The 20749-nt window shown below is 42.4% G+C and overlaps 1 protein-coding gene across 3 annotated transcripts in view; it reads left to right on the forward strand.

The window, feature by feature from the left end:
- LOC308185284 (uncharacterized protein) overlaps positions 1-20749 on the forward strand; it is a 100932-nt gene that overhangs the window by 19976 nt on the left and 60207 nt on the right. Inside the window, exon 2 of one of the 3 annotated variants that reach the window (XR_013943249.1) lies at positions 19545-19637. The exons of 1 other annotated variant lie outside the window; for it this stretch is intronic. The gene's annotated coding sequence lies outside the window, so the exon portion shown is untranslated. Of the gene's footprint in view, positions 1-17898; positions 19638-20749 lie in introns of those variants that run through there. One more of the 3 variants, XR_013943251.1, reaches the window with a different exon arrangement.

Raw genomic sequence — 20749 nt, forward strand, 5'->3', positions numbered from 1 at the left:
TAAGGACACAAGGTTGGATAAAATGAAACTGATTTAAAAAAAAAAAAGCCTTATTTGCACAGTCAGAGCATGGGCAACATAGTTGAGCTTCTGCAATATTTGTTTAATATTTCCTTCTCAATTTTGTTAGATAGCAACCTGTGTATATTCTAAAAATGCAAACTATCCATTATCAGCCTGATAAAATTAAGAGCCAGTACCTTATCCAATATCTTTCTGTGAGGTATTTATTTGGGGCAAGATCTTGCACGGCTTCTAAGAACAATCAGAATGCAAAGAAACATACGCAAAAGAAAAGGCTGACCAAGCACCAGCTTATTAGTTACAACTTCATCAGATCAGTGGGCTGGAACTGAAAAGAAATGGTGATTTTTATCCAGATTGATGACTATTTTTATTGTAATATTGATGATCAACAGAGACTTGGTAATAGTTATAACAGATGTGGCCTCCCTAACACTGCACATAGGGGTCCTCTTGCCTAAGAGGGAATAGTAATTATCCACCGTTTTTCAAAACCTCCAGCCTGCAATTGAGTTGTCACAGTCTCCCAGACACTGCTTCAGGCACCACAGATGGTACCAGCTGACACACTTGGGGCACATCATTATGAGCATGTGTAAACCACATGATTTTGCCTACTTTCCTGATACCTGATGTATGACAGTATCTGAAAGAGAGAGGCCTTTCAGGAGGAAATATGGGCTTCCTGAAGCAGCAGTATAATTGAGGAGAATATTCAAGTGAGGACACATCTGAAAGAAATTGCTAGCATAAGTTGGCAGCAGGGAATGATCAGCTTCTGTAACAAAATGCTTGTTTGCAGCCTGAAGAATCCAAAATGATTTTATACGAGGCCAAAGTCAAGGCTATTGAAGGCATTTTCTGTTTATTTTGAATGCTTCATCTATTGGATTTGCTGAAGATCACTGCTTAAACTGAGGGTGAATCATTAATAAATACATTTAAGAGCACATTACAAATGATTTGTGTGCCAGGTGTATAATAGGTTTGTGCAACTCATAAAAGGGAAACAATTGCACATATTCACTCAGAATTTACAACATTTTGTTTATAGATAATTAGGTTTGAGGCAGTTGGTTTCCTAAGTCTGACAGTGACATAAATCATAGCATGAAGCTCACTGCACATAAAATTAAGTCAGCCTAGTGATAAATAGGAGATACAATAAGTGTCATACCATACAATCTTTAGAAAAATAACTTCAAAATAATTTAGGCTAGTTAGAAATTAGCATTCAGTGTTGAATTTCTGACACAGCCATATAGGACTATATGAAGTGGAACTGAAAGCAAAAATAATTCCACAAAAGTGTGTTTCACCTTCTTTTCTGTCCACAAACTTTTTAAACCACATCAAATTCAGCCATTCTTTAAAAATTATTCACACTACTCTTGGTATTTTTTTTTCCTATGCAAACATTGTAATAGCAGTTCACTGAAAAACAAACAAACAACAACTACAAAAACATTGATACTCAGAATGTAAAAAAAAAAAAAGTGCTGCATATTTGTATCATGAGGTGTTTGGACACTGCTTGATTAAAGCATACAAGCAGAGCCTGTGGAAACTGGGTCCAGACCCTGACATCACTGTGATTGAAATGATATGCAAATAAACTAGGTATATGCTTTTATGGCTTCTGTGAACTGCAAGATTCAGGTGCAAGCAGTAAAGAAGAGTTGTTACACCTTTATATAAAAAATGACACGTTGTCTTACAAACCTTTAGGAGCATAAGATTAGAAATAATGTTTGCAAATACCTCTATTCATGAGGTTTCAGTTTTTAAAAATGAGGAAATTCAACCTGGAAAGATGATGACTTTGGCCAAGCTAGCCATCACTTCTGTGTCCCACTGATTGCTTGTATGTTTTTTCCCTCATTTTATTTCTCTTGATATCCTCCATAATATCTATATAAGCAAGTGCATGGCTTACTAGAATTTCATGAAAATTCAAGAATCCTGGTAAGAAGAGCTATAAATGATAAAGTAAGCCACATTTAGGTTGCCATATATTCACCCTAATCCTATATAATTTAAATGGGTTTCCTAGATATGAAATCTGGATTGGAGGCATTGCTTAAGAGAAAGTATGGAAGTAATAAATTAGTATATGTGGCAATAGCATGAATTAACCACTGAGTAAATGACAAAACTCTAAGATAAATGAGGGGCCTCACTGCTTAGATTTGAGTCATTTCTCTTTGACATGCCTGCTTTGAAATCCAGCTTCTGCTTTCCAGATGGAATGTAAGAGATCTCAGAGTCAAATAACTTTGGTACTGGTGTCTGGGTCTCCTATCACTCAGGAGGCCACCATGCCTTGGGACATGGGAAACAGAGGGGGGTGAACCCATCACCTTTTCTGTTGTAATAGTTGTGCTGTGTGTAAAGAACCCGTGGGAAAGGGGACTTATTTCTGTTGAATGCTCTAGCTGCTGGATCACTGACAGTGGGAGCTTCTTTCAGCACAAATACTCAACATTTGAACAGAATGACTTCTCCACTCTCACCATATTCTCATATGACTCTAATATCATACAGCACATGCAGCACAATTCACAAGGAATATACTTAAATTCTTAAATCTATTTAAATCTACTGTCTATGTGTACTCAAAATTCCTGGGACTGGTGGAAAATGAATTTTATATGAAAAATCCCAGGTTAGGTGAGATCTCCTATGTTGGACATATGGATCATGGTTTTGCATTACCATAGCCTTGAGTTCTCATACATACATTTGAAGTAATTTAGTCCTGTTAGGCAAGATAGAGAATACCTTGTGAGGGCTTGGAAACTTCTTTCAAAAATAAAAATAATCTGACCTTCCTCTGTTGTTTTCTAAGAATCTCAGTTTCAGATTATCTCTCTGTTTTAATATTGCCTGTTAAAACATTACCTGTGGCTACCCTCCACTCACACAAAAGATAGCCCTAGGGAGTGTGAGTGACCACGAGCACTGAGACCAGGGTGGGCAAACAGGGTGTGGTGCATCAGCCAGGGCATGGCACAGCAGTAAGTTCTGCTTCAAAGGAGGGCCATCCCACTGGCCAAGTGGGAGAGTTGGTGTACTTATAACCCAGCGACCGGGACCATTCTGTGACCATTTGCACTGGTGAAGGGTGCTCATCCCACCTGACCCTCAAGGCAAAATGGTGGGCACTTGTCTGAGGGTAAAGACTGCAGCTCCATCTGGATGGCCTGCGCTATCTATCCCAGCACTGGCCAATGCCTCTGCCCAGATAAAGCTCCTGAACGGAGAGGTTGCAGCGCAGACCTCAGACTGCAGGCAGTACCTTTCTCCTGGCGGAGGGACAGGCAGCAGACCTGCCTGCAGAAGGTGTGCCCAGGTGGAGGACATCCTGCAGCAGGTGGCTGAGCTGCCAGAAGTGGTGAGAAGGCTGAACAGCACCAGAGAGGATGAGGAGCAGTTAGATAGCTGGTTCCAAGTGCAGTTTGTAGTGGGCTTACAGCCAAACCGTCAAAAACTCCCCCACAAGTGCACACAGAAGGGAGGCATGCCAACAATGGAAAAGAATTAAAACCTGCAACAGCAAGGAGCAAAAAGAAGAAAAGACTTCCCCTGAAGCCTGAGGAGCCATTGAAGGACCACCTCACTGCTCTGTGGACTGACCAGGAAGGACCCATCACTTCAGGGAGGATGCTGGCCCTGACTAAGCCAGACCAATCTCCTCCCTGTGTAACAGGCAGTTCAACCAAGACAAAACGATGGGTGCTAGTTGTACACGACTCTCTTCTGTGAAGTATAGAGGCACCCATTTGCCAACCTGACCCAGTCTCAAGAGAGGTGTATTGCCTACTGAGGACTCATATTAGGGAGGTTGCCAAGAGACTACCAAGCCTTGTACAGCCCACTGCTGTTCACTGCTGTTACTCCATGTGTGTACCAACAACACTATCAAGAGCACACTGAAGCATATCATGAAGAACTAAGAGGCTCTGGAGCACAGATGGTCTCTGTGATCCTACTTGTCAAAGGAAAAGGCATTGAAAGGACCAGTCAAATCCAGCAATGCATCATTGTAGGACTGGTGTTATAGCCAGTGATCTGGCTTTTTAGACCATGAGACTTGCTTTGAGAAACCTGGTCACTGGGGACTGATGGAGTCCATTTGTCAGAGGAGGGGAAGAACATCTTTGGCTACACGCTTGCCAAGCTGGTAAAGAGGACTCTAAACTAAAGTTGCCAGAGGAGGGGAACCATAATCCATCCAACACCTACCAGCCAGTGCCAGCAACCAATGCCCAGAGCCAGGAAAGGGATCAAAGGTCAACGAGAGAGCCCATGAAGAGAAGCACAAAGGAATCCCAATCACTCCAGCCAGTAAGGCAGCTCCAGCAGTGCCTGACATAAATGCCTCTACACAAATGCACAGAGCATGCATGGGAAATAAACAAGAGGAGTTAGAAACATGTGTATGCCTGCAGGGCTATGATCTCATTGGCATCAGAGAGATGTGGTAGGGTGGTTCCCATGACTGGAGTGTTGAAATGGAAGGATACAGGTTCTTTAGGAAGGATAGGCAGGGTAGACAACGAGAGGTTGTCACTCTCTATGTCAGTGATGAACTGGAGTGAATGGAGTTCCACCTGGAGATGGATGAGGAGCAGATGGAGGGATTAAAGGGAGGGCAGGGACAGGTGACATTATAATGGTGGTCTGCCACCTGACCAGGAAGACTGAGCAGAGGGGCCCTCTATAGACAGATGAGATCTGCCTCATGTTCACAAGCACTGGTCCTCATGGGGGAATTCAAATTGTCCAGAAACGTCAAATAAAAGATGAAAAGTTCTAGTGGTGTGTCAATGGTAAAAGGAAGAGTAGGAAAATTGTGGAACCTCTCTGGAAGGAGATGTGAGACCTGGTTATCTAGAATATGGAGAAGTCTGTGGTACTTAATGACTTTTTTGTCTCAGTCTTCACTGGCAAGAGCTCTAACCACGTAGCCCAGGTCCCAGAAGGCAAAGGCAGGGACTGGAAGAATGAGGAACCACACACTGTTGGAGGAGATCAGGAACATGAAGGTGCACAAGTCCATGGGATCTGATGAGATGCATCCTCAGGTCCTGAGGGAATTAGTGGATTAAGTTGCTAAACCACTATCCATCATATTTGAGAAGTTGCAGCAGTTCAGTGACATCCCCCCTAACTGGAAAAAGGGAAACATAACCCCCATTTTTAAAAAGGGAAAAAGGAAGACCCAGGGAACAACAGGCCAGTCAGACTCACGTCTGTACCTGGCAAGATCATGGAACAGATCCTCCTGGAAACTATGCTAAGGCACATTGAGAACAGAGAGGTGATTGGTGATAACCAACATGGTTTCACTAATTGCAAATCATGCCTTACAGATTTGGCAGCCTTCTACAAGAGGATTACAGCATTGGTGGATAAGAGAAGAGCAAATTATTTCAATTACCTGTAGTTATGCAAAGCATTTGACACTGTCCAACATGACATCATTGTCTCAAAATTGAAGAGACATGGATTTGATAAATGGACCACTCAGAATTGACTGGATGATCACACTCAGAGTTGCAGTCAGTGGCTCCATGTCCAGGCAGAGGTCAGTGACAATAAGTGTTCCTCAGGTGTCTGTATTGGGACCAGTATTATTTAACAATGTGGACAGTGGGATTGAGTGTATCCTCAGCAAGGTTGCAGACGATACCAAGCTAAGTAGTGTGGTTTACACACTGGAGGGAAATGATGCCATCCAGAGGGACCTTGATGGGCTCAGGAGCTGGGCCCATGCAAACAACTTGTAGTTCAACAAGGCCATGTGCACCTGGGTTGTGGCAATCCCAACAATGAATGAGGGCTGGGCAATAAGTAGATAGAGAGCAGCCCTGAGGAAAATGACTTGGGGATACTGGTGAATGAAAAGTTGGTTATGAACTGGCAATGTGCACTTGCAGCCCAGAATGCCAATCATATCCTTGGCTGATCCAAAGAAGTGTAGCGAGCAGGTTGAGGGAGGTGATTGTTCCCCTCTACTCCACTCATGAGACACCTTCTGGAGTGCTTCTTTCTGCTCTGGGACCCTCAGCATAAGAAAGACATGGACTGGTTACAGCGGGTCCAAAAGGACATGAAGCTAATTAGAGGACTGGAGCACCTCTCCTATGAAGAAAGGCTGAGAAAGGTGGGGTATTTTTATCCCAGAGAAAAAGAAGACTCCATGGAGATCTCATAGCAGCCTTCCAGTGTTTAGAGGTGGCCTACAGGAAAGTTGGGGAGGGACTTTCTTATCAGGGGGTGTAGTGAGCGCACAAGGGGTAGTGGTTTTAAACTAAAAAAGCATAGGTTTAGATTAGATATAAAGAAGAAATTCTTCACTATGAGGTTGATGAGACACTGGAACAGGTTGTCAAGAGAAATTGTGGATGCTCCATCCCTGGAAGTGTTTAAGGCCAGATTGGATGGGGCTTTGGATAAAACTAGATCCACTGATCTAATGGAAAGTATCCCTGCCCATGGCAGGGGAATTTGAACTAGATAATCTTTTAAGTTCCCTTTCTACCCAAATCATTGTATGATTCTACGACTCTCTAAAAACAAGAAAACAGTTGCTCAGATGACCACAATGATTTAAATGTTTTGCTGGCAGCTTCAAATTACTGATTATTTTTAGCTTTCTATTTATGCATAGTAAATTAATGTCCACTTCTTCTTTAGATCCAAACTATCCGCCAAAGGTGCCTTTTAAAACTAATTTGGAAACAGACATGTCAACAGCACATGAGCTCTCCATGAAGCAGATGAGCATCTGGAAAGATCTGTGGAAATATCACATCTTTCACTTTTAACTAAAGAGTCAACTGCTCTATGATCTGCTTTTTTAGATTCACTTAGGGGATTGACCATTTCAGGGTCTGGTTATTAGTTTGACTTTCTGGGTTTTCTATTTGAGGCCAAGTAATAACTTGTATAAGGCAGCCATTTTGCAGTAAAGCACTCTTTGAATTAAGGCAGGATGCTGAGATGAAGTACAAAAAAGATTGTTTTCCACTTTTTAGTCTCAATCTCAAAATTAGACTAAAGTTTTCTAAAGAGCTGAACCAGATCACTGAAAAAATTTACCACTTTTTTCATTGTTATATATCCTGGTACTTGCTAGTCATGACCAGAAATATCTGTGGTATGAAATGGGCTGACAATATTTCAAAAATTTCTGGACATAAGGATCAAGTTTAATATATGATTTGTGGCACTATGCCTGAAATAGAAGAGTTCTGAATTAGAAAAAGTTCCCTGAATTTTAGATAACTTTTCCTTTCCTGTGTTGCACTCTGACTTTATTGTCTTTAAATCTAACATTTACAGGTCTTCCATGCCCATATTCCTTGCTGTTCTTTAACATCTTCAAATTGTAGGCTGACACAAGCTTTGATGAATTGGGTTAGAAAAGAACAAAATTCCTGGTCATAAGTTTGCTAAGGCACTATTTAATTTCATTTATTTATTTATTTATTTATTGCGAAAACACCACAACGACTTGCTTACTATCTTATAAAGCTAAAACCTTGTATCTGAGTCACCCTGAAATTTGATTCACTGTCTATAGTGAAATCCAGATGTGAAATTTCTCTGCTTTTTCACTGGATTTTACAAAATAAGCAAATAAAACAATAACATAAAAAACATTAAAATCAGAACTCTTCACCCCATGTAGGGTGTCATACCTAGAATTAAAAAAAAAAAAAAAAAACAATTAAAAAAATAAAATAAATGTTTCTCTTCATCCTTGCCTAGTGCAAAGAGAATTCAAAGTGATGTGAGAGCAGAAGGATATCCAAGACTTCAATTTGAAGCTGCAGTGGGATTTTCAGTAGTCAAAAGTGAATTACTCAAGCTGATAGCAGGGTTTTGGCTCAGCCAGGCTCTACATATGATAGATCACTGTGAGACTCTTAATGATCACAAGTTCTCAAATCTCAGTTTTGGTCTCCAGCGCAAGCCCATCTCTTTCACAAGATGAAGAATTAACTATATTTCCTTACTGCTCATATGGAAAAAATGTAGTGGTCTAATCCATGTGTGTGCCTATTTTGAATCCTAGTAAGCACATCACTTTTAAATGACTTTGCTTCTAGGTAAATCATTTATCCATGCCTATATGTCTGCCTAATCCTATCTTTCCATAAAACTGTGAGGACTCACAGGTATATAACACTTTTCTGCAAAATATACCTGTTTGTTCACACTCAGACAAGACAATGTGTTGAAATGCAGGAAGATATATAACAGCACAGTTATGTACAAAACTTGAATTTTCAGTTCCATGTTCTTCTGGGCAGTCAACATAACAACATCACAGAAGGAGAGTCAAAGACTATGGCCCCAGTTTTCAAGTTTTTTTGTGGTAGGCATAAATATCAGTGTGATGCTGAAATCACTTTGCAGTACACCTCGGGACTTAGTGTTTGTTTTTCATTATCTTTTTCTTATTCCATATTCTATAATTGCAGGAGCTCTGTCACATAAACACTATTGGAGTTAGACAGCATTGAAAGAATTTATCTTGGAAGCTGCAATTAAGCAATAAACTCTCTTACCCTGCAGTGAACAACAGGGTACAGGAAAAATCTTCACAGAGTTTTACTGGGATAACAAGTGGGGGCAGTAGAAGCTCCCAAGCCAGAAGCACCACACCTGAGAGTCATTCCCAGCAAGAGGTATGTCTAAAACAAAGAGATTATCAAAATTAGAAGAGTCAGAGGAGAGGTAAAAAAAATGATCTGTTGGAAACAAAGCCTTACATCTTCACTCAAAATAGAAAACAATTCCCCAAAAGCACGTTGTTGGCATTAAAACATTGTCAAATAGGAAGAGGCTTTTGCTCAGAAGAAAAAGGGAAACTAAAAGAGTCAGTTTAGATATTCTGTTATTTATCTCAATTGAGGTGGCTAGATGATGAAGCCAGGGTGTGAAGACATTCTGGCTAGTGTGATGCTTCAGAGAGATTTATGCACTTACTGCAGAATTTAAGTTCAGGCCAACAGTGGGCAATTCAGCCCTCATACACCCCAGAACTGTCAAACCCTAATTTCTTATGCTCTCAGAAAAACAAGTTCTTTGTAGGAATACAGATTCTATCACTTTCTGAAAAGTAAAGTGGCTGAATTTTAGAAAGTTTGTAATATTTTTCTTTGGGATTTCACAGTGTTAATAGTGCAAGTAATCAAGTTAATCCTGAGATGAGTTTTCAGGAGGCACTTGTGCATAATCCAGGTAAAGATCACTTGATTTCACTCACAATACATAGAGGAAAAAGTTGTTTGTGTAAGAGCAATGTTTTGTCTTCTAGCAAGCTGCTTGGTCACTCTAATCTGCATTTTTGTTTTAAATGAGCAAATTTTCTTTCTCATGACTGAATGTTATTTTTGGGAAATGCTGAGTTTTTGTAAGGCATGTGATACGTTGAAGAGGAAGTCTCAGCATGTGAGATATTTCTGGGTAAAAGTCCTTCACTATGAATCTTTAGATTTCACAGAATTGTCCTGTGGTGTTGTAATAAGCCCACATTGTGTCCTGTATTTGGTAGCATGCTACAAACAAGTTGCTGAGACTAGATACTTAGTGGAAATCAAGCTTTTCTTGTTTGGATTACATCATTTTGGTTTAACCTAAGCTATACTTAGCTCCAAGTGAAAAAGCAAAACCCTCCTTTCGGATTGTCTTTACCCGCAGACAAGCTATGAGTTTAGCCATTGCTCAACAAAGGAGGAAGAGTTTAGTTTTGTTTGTTTCTTTTTAATTCTTTCAATATACGTCCTTCCCTCACAGGGAAATATAATCATAGAATCATAGACTCATTACTGTTGGAAAAGACCTACAAGATCATCTGGTCCAACTGTCCCTGTACCACCAATATCACCCACTAAACCATATCACTAAGCACCACGCCCAACCTTTCCTTAAACACCCCTGGGGTGTTTTTACTCACATGGGAACCACAATCACTCCCTCACTCCTCCTCCCCAAAGGGAAAGGGAAAGAAAATACAATGCAAGGGGCGCAAGGGTTGAGATAAAGACAGAGAGATCACTCCAAAATTACTGTCACAGGCAAAGCAGACTCAGCATGGGGAGATTAGTAAAATCTATTACCTATTACTAACAAGCTAAAAAAGTGAGAAACAAAGGTAATAAACCAAAACCACCTTCCCCCATCCACCCTCTTCCTTCCCTTTCCCCCCTCCCTCCCCCCCCCCCCAAGTGCCACAGGGGAACGGGTAAATGGGTCTGTGGTCAGTCTACAGCACTTTGTCTCTGCTGCTCCTTCACGGTCACTCTCTGCCCCTGCTCCCCGTGGGGTCCCTCCCACGGGATGCCGTCCTTCCCAAAATGAGCCTGTGGGGGCTGCCCACAGGCAGCAGCTCTTCAAGAACTGCTCCCACATGGCTCCGTACCACGGGGTCCATCCCCCAGGAGCAAACTGCTCCAGCACATGTGGGCGGCAGCTCCCCCCAGACCCCCTGCTCCTGCGTGGGCTCCTCTCCACGGGCTGCAGCTCCGGCCCGGGGCCTGCTCCTGCGGGGGCTCTCCATGGGCCGCAGCCTCCTCCAGGCCACATCCACCTGCTCCACCGGGGGCTTCTCCACGGGCTGCAGCATGGAAATCTGCTCTACCATGGTACACCATAGTCTGTAGGGGACAGCCTGCTCAACCAGGGGCCTCTCCACAGGCCGCAGGAGAACTTCAGCTCTGGCGCCTTGAGCACCTCCTCTCCCTCCTTCTTCACTGACCTGGGGGTCTGCAGGGCTGCTTCTCACTCCTCACTCTCCCAGCTGCTGTTGTGCAGCAGTTTTTTTGTTGTTGTTTGTTGGTTTGTTTTTCCCTTGTCTTATGTTCTCACAGAGGCACAAACAACATCACTTATTGGCTTGGCTCTGAGCTGTAGTTGGTCCTTTGGAGCCAGATGAAACTGGTCCTTATCTTACACAAGGAAACTTCTGTTTCCTTCTCACAGAAGCCACCCCTGCAGCCCCCCACTACCAAAACCTTGCCACGTAAACCCACTACAACCCCCAGGAACAGTGACTCCACCATCTCCCTGTGCAACTCATTCCCATGCCTAACCGCTCTTTCTGAGAAGAAATGTTTCCTAATTTCCAACCTAAACCTCCCCTGGTGCAACTTGAGGCCATTCCCTCTAGTTCTATTACTGGTTATCTGTGAGAAGAGGCAGACCCACAACTTCCTTTCAGGTAGCTGTATAGAGCAGTAAGGTCTCTCCTGAGCCTCCTCTTCTCCAGACTAAACAAACCCAGTGCCCTCAGCCTCTCCCCATAGGATTTGTGTTCCAAGCCCTTCACCAGCTTCGTAGCCCTTCTCTGGACACACTCCAGGGCCTTGATGTCCACTCGTGACCAGTCAGACTCCAGCTGGATTTAACTCCATTCACCACCTCTCTCTGGGTCCAGCCAGTTTTTAACCCAGTAAAGAGTGTACCTGTCCAAGCCATGGGCTGCCAGCTTCTCCAGGAGAATACTGTGGGAGACCATGTCAGAGGCCTTGCTGAAGTCTAGGCAGACTATGTCAACAGCCTTTCTCTCATCCACCAGGCGGGTCACCCGGTCATAGAGCGAGATGAGGTTTGTCAGGCAGGACTTGCCTTTCATGAACCCATGGTGGCTGGGCCTGATCCCCTGGTTGTCTTGTACATGTTGTGTGATTACACTCAAGATGACCTGTTCCATCACCTTCCCTGGCACCAAGGTCAGGCTAACAGGCCTGTACTTCCCCGGGTCCGCCTTATGGCCTTTCTTGTAGATGCATGTCACATTACCAAGCCTCCAGTAATCAGGGACCTCTCTGGTTGACCATGACCACTGATAGATGATGGAAAGCAGCTCAGCAGTCACATCTGGCCCCATGGACTTGTGACAGTCCAGGTGGAATAGCCATTATCTTCCTGTTTCCACCTGAATCATTGGGGGGGGGAGAGGGGTAGGGGGGCATGGGGGGGTGGGGATTATTCTGCTCCCTGTCCTAGAATTCCATGTCGGGAGGCTGGGTACCCTGAGGATAACTGGTCTGACTGTTACAAACAGATGTAAAGAAGGTATTGAGAACCTCAGCCTTCTTCTTATCCTCAGCAGTCATGTACCCCACTGTTCACTAAAGGATGAAGATTCTCCTTGGCCCTCCTCTTACTGTTAATATATTTGTAAACGCATATATATATATATATATTTATCATTTACCACAGTAAATACTTGTTCTTAAAACTTATTTCACTTCTCTTTGGCAGCCAGAGGAAAAATAAGATAGGTGAGAGAGCAGCTGGGGAGCACAGGCTGGAGACATACTCACAGAAGCAGTAGATTGGCTTGTGTCAGGAGCAGAGACAGCTCTTCGCTCTCATCCTACTATCCCACCAGCCAGTAACACTTGTCTGGAAGTTAGGGAATGAAGCCTGAGACAGTCTGCAGAAAACACATCTCTCCCGTGATCCCCTCACCCAGACCATGGAAGCCCTTGACATGTTGAGAAAGAAGGCTTCTTTGCTTGCTCAAGGGACTCTGGCTTCTGTCCTCTGAGAAGTTGACATGAATTTGCCTTCTAAGGGATGGCAAATGATCAGTACCTTGTGGTGACTAGTAGAATACTGTTTATAAAGTGCCTAATTTAATGAGTATCCCCAGGATTGCCTCGCTCCATTAGTGCCCAGTTACAGGATTAATTGATTCAGAATAACATGAGGGGGCAGAACAGATTAGAAACTGTAATTTTACTCTACACAATACTGGAATATCTTGAAAGCTCAGCACAAGGATATGGGTAGATTGAGGGTACTGACACATGAAGAGGTCACAGGGCTAAGAAGTGTGTGTGAAGAGAGCACCAGAACACCACCAAGGAACTGCCAGTGTGGCGGCTTTTCCATGGTGGAAGGCAGATAATTGCAGGTTGCTTATCCTTCTAGTGGAAAAGAAGCATGCTTTCCTCACGTTTGAGGAGTAAGAGCTGGTAGACAAATAATTATAGTGGGTCAGCAGATATACTGCAAATTCACCTTCTAATTTGTCCTGCAATGACTCATGGGCCTACACTTTGTGTTTTTACCAGAAGCATTTTTTACTGTAGCTCCTCTGTTTCCTGCTAGTATTAAAGTCTGTTTCCCATAGTAAAGCCCAGCTGCCGTAGAGCTCCACTACTGTATCCCTCAGCAGCATCAGCTGGGACCCAGCTCTAGTGAGACCAGCAGAAGCCATTCTGAGTCCTTGGTGGAAATGACCAGCAGATGGGATTGATGATTTCCAATGTTGTCATCCTTTACTTTTTATGAGCTATATCCTTTTCACCTTTTACAATGTTCCTGTATTAATTTATATCTGTTTTGCCCAGGGAAGAAAACAAATAAACCTTATTCTTCATGTCCTGATAGAAAACCTTGGAGCAATAATGTGCTGAATTTACTCTTGCAGACCAGACAAGACTCTTTGGCACACTGACATAACTGTTGCTACCATGCTCTGATTAGATAGTATCTAATCACTTAGGTGGCATCCAAGACTCAATTGTTGTTAAAAACATAACATCGTAAATCAGATTAACATAACACTAGAGTGCAAACAAATAAACCTTTGAATAGTTTTCAAGCACAGCAAGCAGAAATACAGACATTTTTATCATCCATTCCCAGATCTAACTACCAGCTGTCTCTGAAGGTTTTTTCCGGTACCAAATGATTTTTTATTTTCTAGAAGACATTCAATAAGCAAAAAGTAATGGAAAACGAAAATCATAGGTGATCTGCCCACTCCACCTGGATCCAATTGCATCTAATCAATTGTTTGGGGTAAAAATTGTTGAGTTATGGGCATTTGGTATGATATGACTAGCATCCTTTAGGTAGGCTCAAATTCTGACCCTGGGGACAGAGATCTGTTACAGTAAAATCTGACATTCTGCCCTAAAAGTGTAAAGGAGTTTTTGAGATTACAAATGCTTTTACTTGAAATGTTCTCAGCTTCCTCAGAACAGATGGGTCTCACTAAGAACAGAGGCCAAACCAGGCTGCTGGTGTAACTCATCTTTTTGAGCGCAGAGCCAGGTAACTTGTCATTTTCCCTTCACTTGCTAAGTTTTCTGTTGGCCAGAGTGCTTTCTGTAGTTGCTTGGTGCAGCTGTGGAAGTTGGAGTGATCAAGAGTTAATTTGAGCCTTACTCAGTGCTGCATTTGGCTCATTAGTGCCTTTTCTAATTTATAGACAATACCCTTTCAGACACGTGATCTCCAACAGGAATCAAGTAGAAGCCCAAGAAAGGCTAGGATTCAATTCATTGCTGAATTCAAAATTTCCCATTCAGACTCTGTCAGACATCTGCAATTTTGGGGAGCCAGGAGAGGAGTATGTCCCCAAGGCAAAAGGATCAGAGTGAAAGACAAGAAGTGACACAAACTTTGCTCTACTAAGTATGTAGCTCTAATAAAACCTCTTCCCAGGGCACTGAATGCAACAGCATACACTGCTGAGTGAAACTTAAAAGGTTTTCTTGTACAGCTTGACTGCTTTTCTGATGTACAGCCAAATTTTAAGTATCTCCTGAGCATACAGAATAAGCTGGAAATTGTGTGCATACAATCCTATTTCTATAAGGTTCCTACCTTCTGTTCCAAATGGAAACATCACAGTAATATCCTTGTGATGGTGTGCCTGGGTTTCCAATTTCAGCCACAGACAGTTTGAAGAAAAAGATAAGTAAGATCTGCTTATTTTTTAACCCTTCTTCCTCCTTCTCCCTGCTTCCAAAGAGTTTTCTTGGATGTTTGTGTAACTCATCATTGCTTTTACTTTTATTCCAGTCATTTTACTCCCAGAAAATAGGATGCTTTAGCATAGGCCAGACCCTCTTCTTGTTCCATCTGCCGTAACTGCCAGTGGCAGGTCTCTATGCTGCATGCCAGCTATTCACACGAGCTAAGGTATCACCTTCTGGCCTTTTGAAGGATTTCTAGACTGCCTGAACTATAGCCTTGCTACACTTTGGCTTTCTAACACTGTATTTTAACAAAATTTTCTTTCAGTATTCTAGTGCAGCACTTTAAATTCCTCAGAGCTGTTCATCTCATGTGTGGCAGCACATTTTCTTTTTACACCCTAAGCCCAGATCCCATTTCCGCTGCTCCCCTAGGCAGCTGGAAATTACTGGCACCTCACACCCACCAAACAAGCTGATCAGCAATCCCTCAATGTTTCAGCCGACGTGGGCTGGATTATCACAAGCCTGTTACTTGCACCATGCCAGCCAGTGAGACTGGAGGTCAGGATGATGCCTGACACCTGGCTAGCTGCTCTGGGGAGTGGAGAAGGGCGAAACCAAAGTCCAGCACCCCACCAGCACAGCCTCCACGTTGTCTTGTACTGCCCAGGGAGAAGTGTCTGGATTCAAGTCCTGGCCCCTGTTCAAATGCTTAACATGTGCAGGCTTGCATAGAGGAGGGTTGAAATAACAGACAAATTAGCCCTTCTCCAGTTTCTTTCTTAATAATATTCTTTCACATGGAAACTAAAGAGGAGCACAGACTGCAGTCAAACTGCAGCAAAGCCTGCACTTTTATGAGTGCCAGCCCCTTTCTGCAGTCTTCTCAGGTTTCCTTATCTCACATTCTCTCTGTAACTTTTCAGTGCCCAGACTTACCACTACCATTTTTCATATCATATGGAGCAATTATGAACTTTAATAATTACAACTATATCAGTATTTTTCCCTAAGACAAACAGAAAGTGAGAATGGCAGCTCACCAGCAATATGTGTGAAAAACTTCTGTATACTGTGCAAAATACATTAAATAGCTCAGAGCTACAGTTGGGAGAGACATTTCCTTTATGTTGGAGAACACTTTTCATCCTCATGAAACACACATAATGTGAAATGATTTGTGTTCATGGTAGCTCCAAATATTTGTAAAGACAGACACGTGCATATTCATAACCTCAGAAATATTCATAATGCACCTGTCATCAAATTAGTTCTGGGTAAAGATCACATGAAAGCTCTGCTGAGGTTAACTGTGATATCTCAACCCTCTTCATAACTGAGTGCATGGGAATGTGGTCCCCAGGCAGCTCAGCTTCCCTTTACTAACTAATGGTACACAACCATTATCATTTGCATATACAAATTGTTGATTGTGTCCATGCACAACGGATAGACTCTGCTAACCTGTGTGCAGGAGCAGTGTGGACAAGAAGCATAGACAAGAACGTGCACATGCACAGAGTTTGAGGCATGCTAGAGGCTTGTTTATACAGAACAGCTTCAGAGACATTTTCACCCGCTCTATGGACTTAGCTAGTTGCTTTCAAAGAATAGTTACACTTCTTCACCTGTTTTGCCCCTTGAGTCTTAAATATTGAGGGAAGCCTATAGAAAGACTATAGAAAGCCTATATAAAATATCCTTCACAGTACAGAGGAAAGTGAGACTGTGCTTAGCAGGGGAAGCTTTATGTCCTGAGAATGTTGCATGGGTAGGTCACACAGCAATCACTTGAGTTAATACAAACTTATATTGCTCCATTGGGGCATTAAAGTAAATTGGGTCTCTACTCATTTATAGGCCCAAGGATCTGGGGCACTTATTCTGTACTTTTTTTTTTCTTTCTTTTTTAATTGTATTTACTGTAATATTGCTCTGAAATGTTCAGTTAATAACAACTTCCTGTTTTATATTCCATAGTAATTATTCTCCTGCCAGAAGTGGATTGCTTGTAATAGGATTGTGTCCCTTTTTGGCAATCTGCTGCTAAGCAGACTCCATTCCCATCCTTATTATTCATGTTCTGTATCAAGAGAATACAAGCTCAGAGGGTGAAATTCAGTCTCTGATAAAGTCAGTGGCAGGCCTCCCAGGCATTCAGGAAGGCTGTGTTCCCATCAGGGGTTTTTCATTCCCACCACACCCTTCTGCTTGTCAAGCTAATGAAGCATCTCCACTAATTACACTGGAGGGGAAAGCTTGGTTGGTCTATAGCCCTAAAACACAGTCACATCATTTTTCCTCAAAGCAAGTAGTTCTGGCTATATTCTTTGAATCTCACAGTCTCTCCTGCACTTTTAACCTCTGGCTGTGGAGACGTAGCATCCGTCAGGAGATGCCTCCCTCCAGGACAACTCTAGAGCAACCAACAGGCCCCCACTCACCACTGCCTAAACACATAGCAGGTGAACAGGCACCTCCTGAGAAATATGTGATGGACACAGATCTGACAGCACAGACTTTGCCATCACCCAGCCCCCCTACCCCCGATCCCACCCCTGTTCTTATGCTGAATAATTCCCTTTTGACATGAGGGTAGTGCTTGTGGGTGTGGTTTTGCAGCCATGCAGACTGAATCATTTTTCTCCTGGGTTAAAATTCTTTATTTTCATTGTTGCTTTAATTTGGTATTGTTAGGAATTTAACTTTGCTTTTGTGCAAGTATAGTCACTACCATGCATGAGACCAAATGTGCACTTTTTTCTTTGTGAAATTGAATAAATATAAATATAGAAAGAGAAGTATATATATGCCTGTATATATGTGTGTATATATATACAGATACATATTTTTGTATAATACAAAACACTGTATTCTATTTTTCATACAAACCTAATATGGTAAGATTGTAATATCAAGCATAGCTGACTTACCTGCATGGATATATTCTGTGCTAAGAAATTTAGTGTTCACAAAATTGGAAAATGTGGACCTTGCTCAGGAAAGTATTGTTTGAAGTCAGTACTAGAATGCAACATTTGCTGCAGAACTTTTTTGCAACCAGAGTTTTAGAGCTTCACAACATTGCAAACCTGCAAATCCATGATACCCTTCCTGTGAAGAGGTTTTGCAGAAAAAAAAAAAAGGAAGGAAGGAAGGAAGGAAGGAAGGAAGGAAGGAAGGAAGGAAGGAAGGAAGGAAGAGAAAAAGATGAAAGGGTATTTATTGTGGAGTTTTTTGAATGTAATATTTTGTTCTGTTAGTAAGAGAGCCAACATGACCAATTATTGGAGGAAATAGTCTGTGGAGGCTTAATAAATGAAGAGAAAATAAAAGTAAGGTCAGGAAGGAAATGTTCAGTAGCAGTCAATACAGTGATTAGAGAGCGAGTTTCAGGAATGTCTCAGAAGGACAAAGAGGTTACATCAGCACATCAGAAACACAATTGTTTCCGAGATTACCCCAGGAAATGTGCCCTTGCCTTGAGACATGAATTCACCAAGTTTCAGGTCAACAAACTACTGTAAGCATTTCTCATGGACCACCGTGACCTTCCTTCACAAGTCTGAAATGGAAACATTCAGAATTGAAGAGAAAACCCTACCCAGACCCTGAGGACTGCTCGCCACCCACAGAACACAGTGTGGGAACTGCTGCTCTAACACAACGAAGCATCCAGCGTGTGACTCACCCTATACCTGCATACCATGAAAAGGAAACAAAGCCTCATAACTCTTCCCTGGAGATCCACAGTTATCTTGCCTACTCTGGGCCGTGGGGACATATAGCCTATCAAACCCAATGTCCTTGCTACTCCACACAACGGAGCTAGTAGTGGCACTGGAGAGGGGAAAAGCCACCGTCCCTCCATGAAGCTGTGCGGGAGAGGAGGTGGCAAGGGCTGTTTTTTTCCTAGGCAAAGCTTGACTTGTTTATACTGAAGCCTTCAACATACTGCTTATTGCTGGACAAGCAGATCAAAGCAAAGGGCAATATTATATATTTATGTAGCCTCAACAGCGTGTTAGGCACTTAATTTGCCATCTTGGGCTGCTCCTTTTGCTGTGATATTTCAGGCAGGGATTCTCATTTATCACGCTGATCCCACTCAGGGGCTGGAGCACAAGGTCAGCTATCATTGGCTCTGTCATGCTTAAAGGCTGCAGAGCTCTGGTAATTAAGACTGTTAGATGGGAGGGCCTCTTTTCCTGCTATTTGATGTAGAGTAGGTGCAGATGAAAGATTTATAGTTTTAATTCAAATACGGGACTTGTCTTTGACAACTTAATTGTGTTTGCAGAGAAGTTCTGGACCCTTTCTCTTGCCAAGTCATTACAGAAAGGCCTCACATCTTGGATCTACCAGGAAGCTGTTTGGATTAAAGAAATAACCAAAGGGACTCTGCATTAGTGCTGATAGAAGCAATAAACATTTGCTTGTCCTTCTTTTGCTTGTAGTAAATATGTGCATGTTGCTTAAGATAGTACATTTTCTTACTTCAAGGCCAAAGTAGGGATATGTTTTCCTAACTTATTTTCTGTGTCTATATTAATCTCTATAAATAGAATTTTATTTTTTTATAGCACTCATTAAAATCGATTAATGAGGCTGGTAAAATGAAAGGCTAGACTGAACAGGATACTAAAACCAGGTACTCATTCCTTTAATAAAAATGTAATTATAAGTAATAAAATATGGTTTAGGTCTACAAGCAGAATTGCTTTAACATTTGCTTTGGAGCACTTCACAGTTATCGCAAAGTCTTTCCTTCTACTTATTTAGTAGGCGCTAAACATCAGGATGGCAAAGTGCATTGCCTACAAGTTACGAATGACTGAAGACATCCGGCCGTAGGACCAGATTTCTCATGGATGGGTATGTGGTGTTTGAGCTCATTGCTTTAATCATTAGTGTTGGCCTCTGCTGGCAGAGGCAGGCTGCAACACTCTGCAAGGACAGAGCGATGAAGATGATACACTCTTTGTTTTTTATATATTTGTCAGTTTGTATAATTAGTAAATATTTATGGAGCAATTCCAGGCAGGTGAGACAGGAAGCTCCCTGTACAGGAGCACCTGGCCACTGTGCCTGCCTCTGGAAGAGATGATGTATGGTCAGATGGGTGCTGACAACACACCTTGCACTGTTCATCTGTTTGGAAATGGGGTCTGCAGAAGTGATGCAAAGCCTCAGGTTCACAATCTGGGCCCTCACCTCTGCTCTGTTTGTTATAACCTCCCAGCCCTTCATACAAATCGGCTCTTTTACAGCAAGGACACTCAACATGTCCAAAATATAGCAAAAAATACTTCCTCTCTTTCTTACACATGTAAGGGAACAAAGCTAGACTGCTCCCCTTTATGTGGCACTCATTATGGAGTGTCTGAGGGTTTTACAACCATTGCTGCAATTGTCCTCGTAAAAGGAACTGAAGCACACAGGCTTAAAGACTGGCATTTAAAAAGGCATTTCAGCCCCTAAAGTGGCTGATAGTTTCCTGGTGAGATTATCCAGAAATCCCTAGCCAGGCATTTTTCTCAGCAGAGATGAGTATCTTCAAGCTCATAAAAACCTTCTGACTGTGGATATCTGGCCCAGAGTCACACAAGGAGCAGAACAAGGAATTTAACTCCAATCTCACAAACTCCCAAAATCCAGCATTTTTGCCACACACACAGCGTTGGGTAAATGATTTGCTTTCCTTCAAAAGGGAGAGCAGAGATGGGGGTGCATAAAAAGCTGGAGGCTGGCCAGAGTGGGAGTGGGACAGCTCTCAGCCATTTCCAGAGGAGCTCAAAAAACAAATCATAGATACTGTATAAACCCTTGTAAGAGAGAGCCTCTCCAGAGTTTTTTTCCTCTTTGTCTGCTGAAATCTTGTTGGAAGGGGATGCATGGGATGAAGGTAACGACCTCCCAAGGTTCTCAAGTAAAAAGCATGCAAGAGTGGAAGTGCTTGGCCTGCAGGGCTAGAACTCACAGGCAAT

This window comes from Anser brachyrhynchus (genome assembly GCF_964034855.1).
Source record: "Anser brachyrhynchus genome assembly, chromosome: Z".
NCBI classification, from domain to species: domain Eukaryota; kingdom Metazoa; phylum Chordata; class Aves; order Anseriformes; family Anatidae; genus Anser; species Anser brachyrhynchus.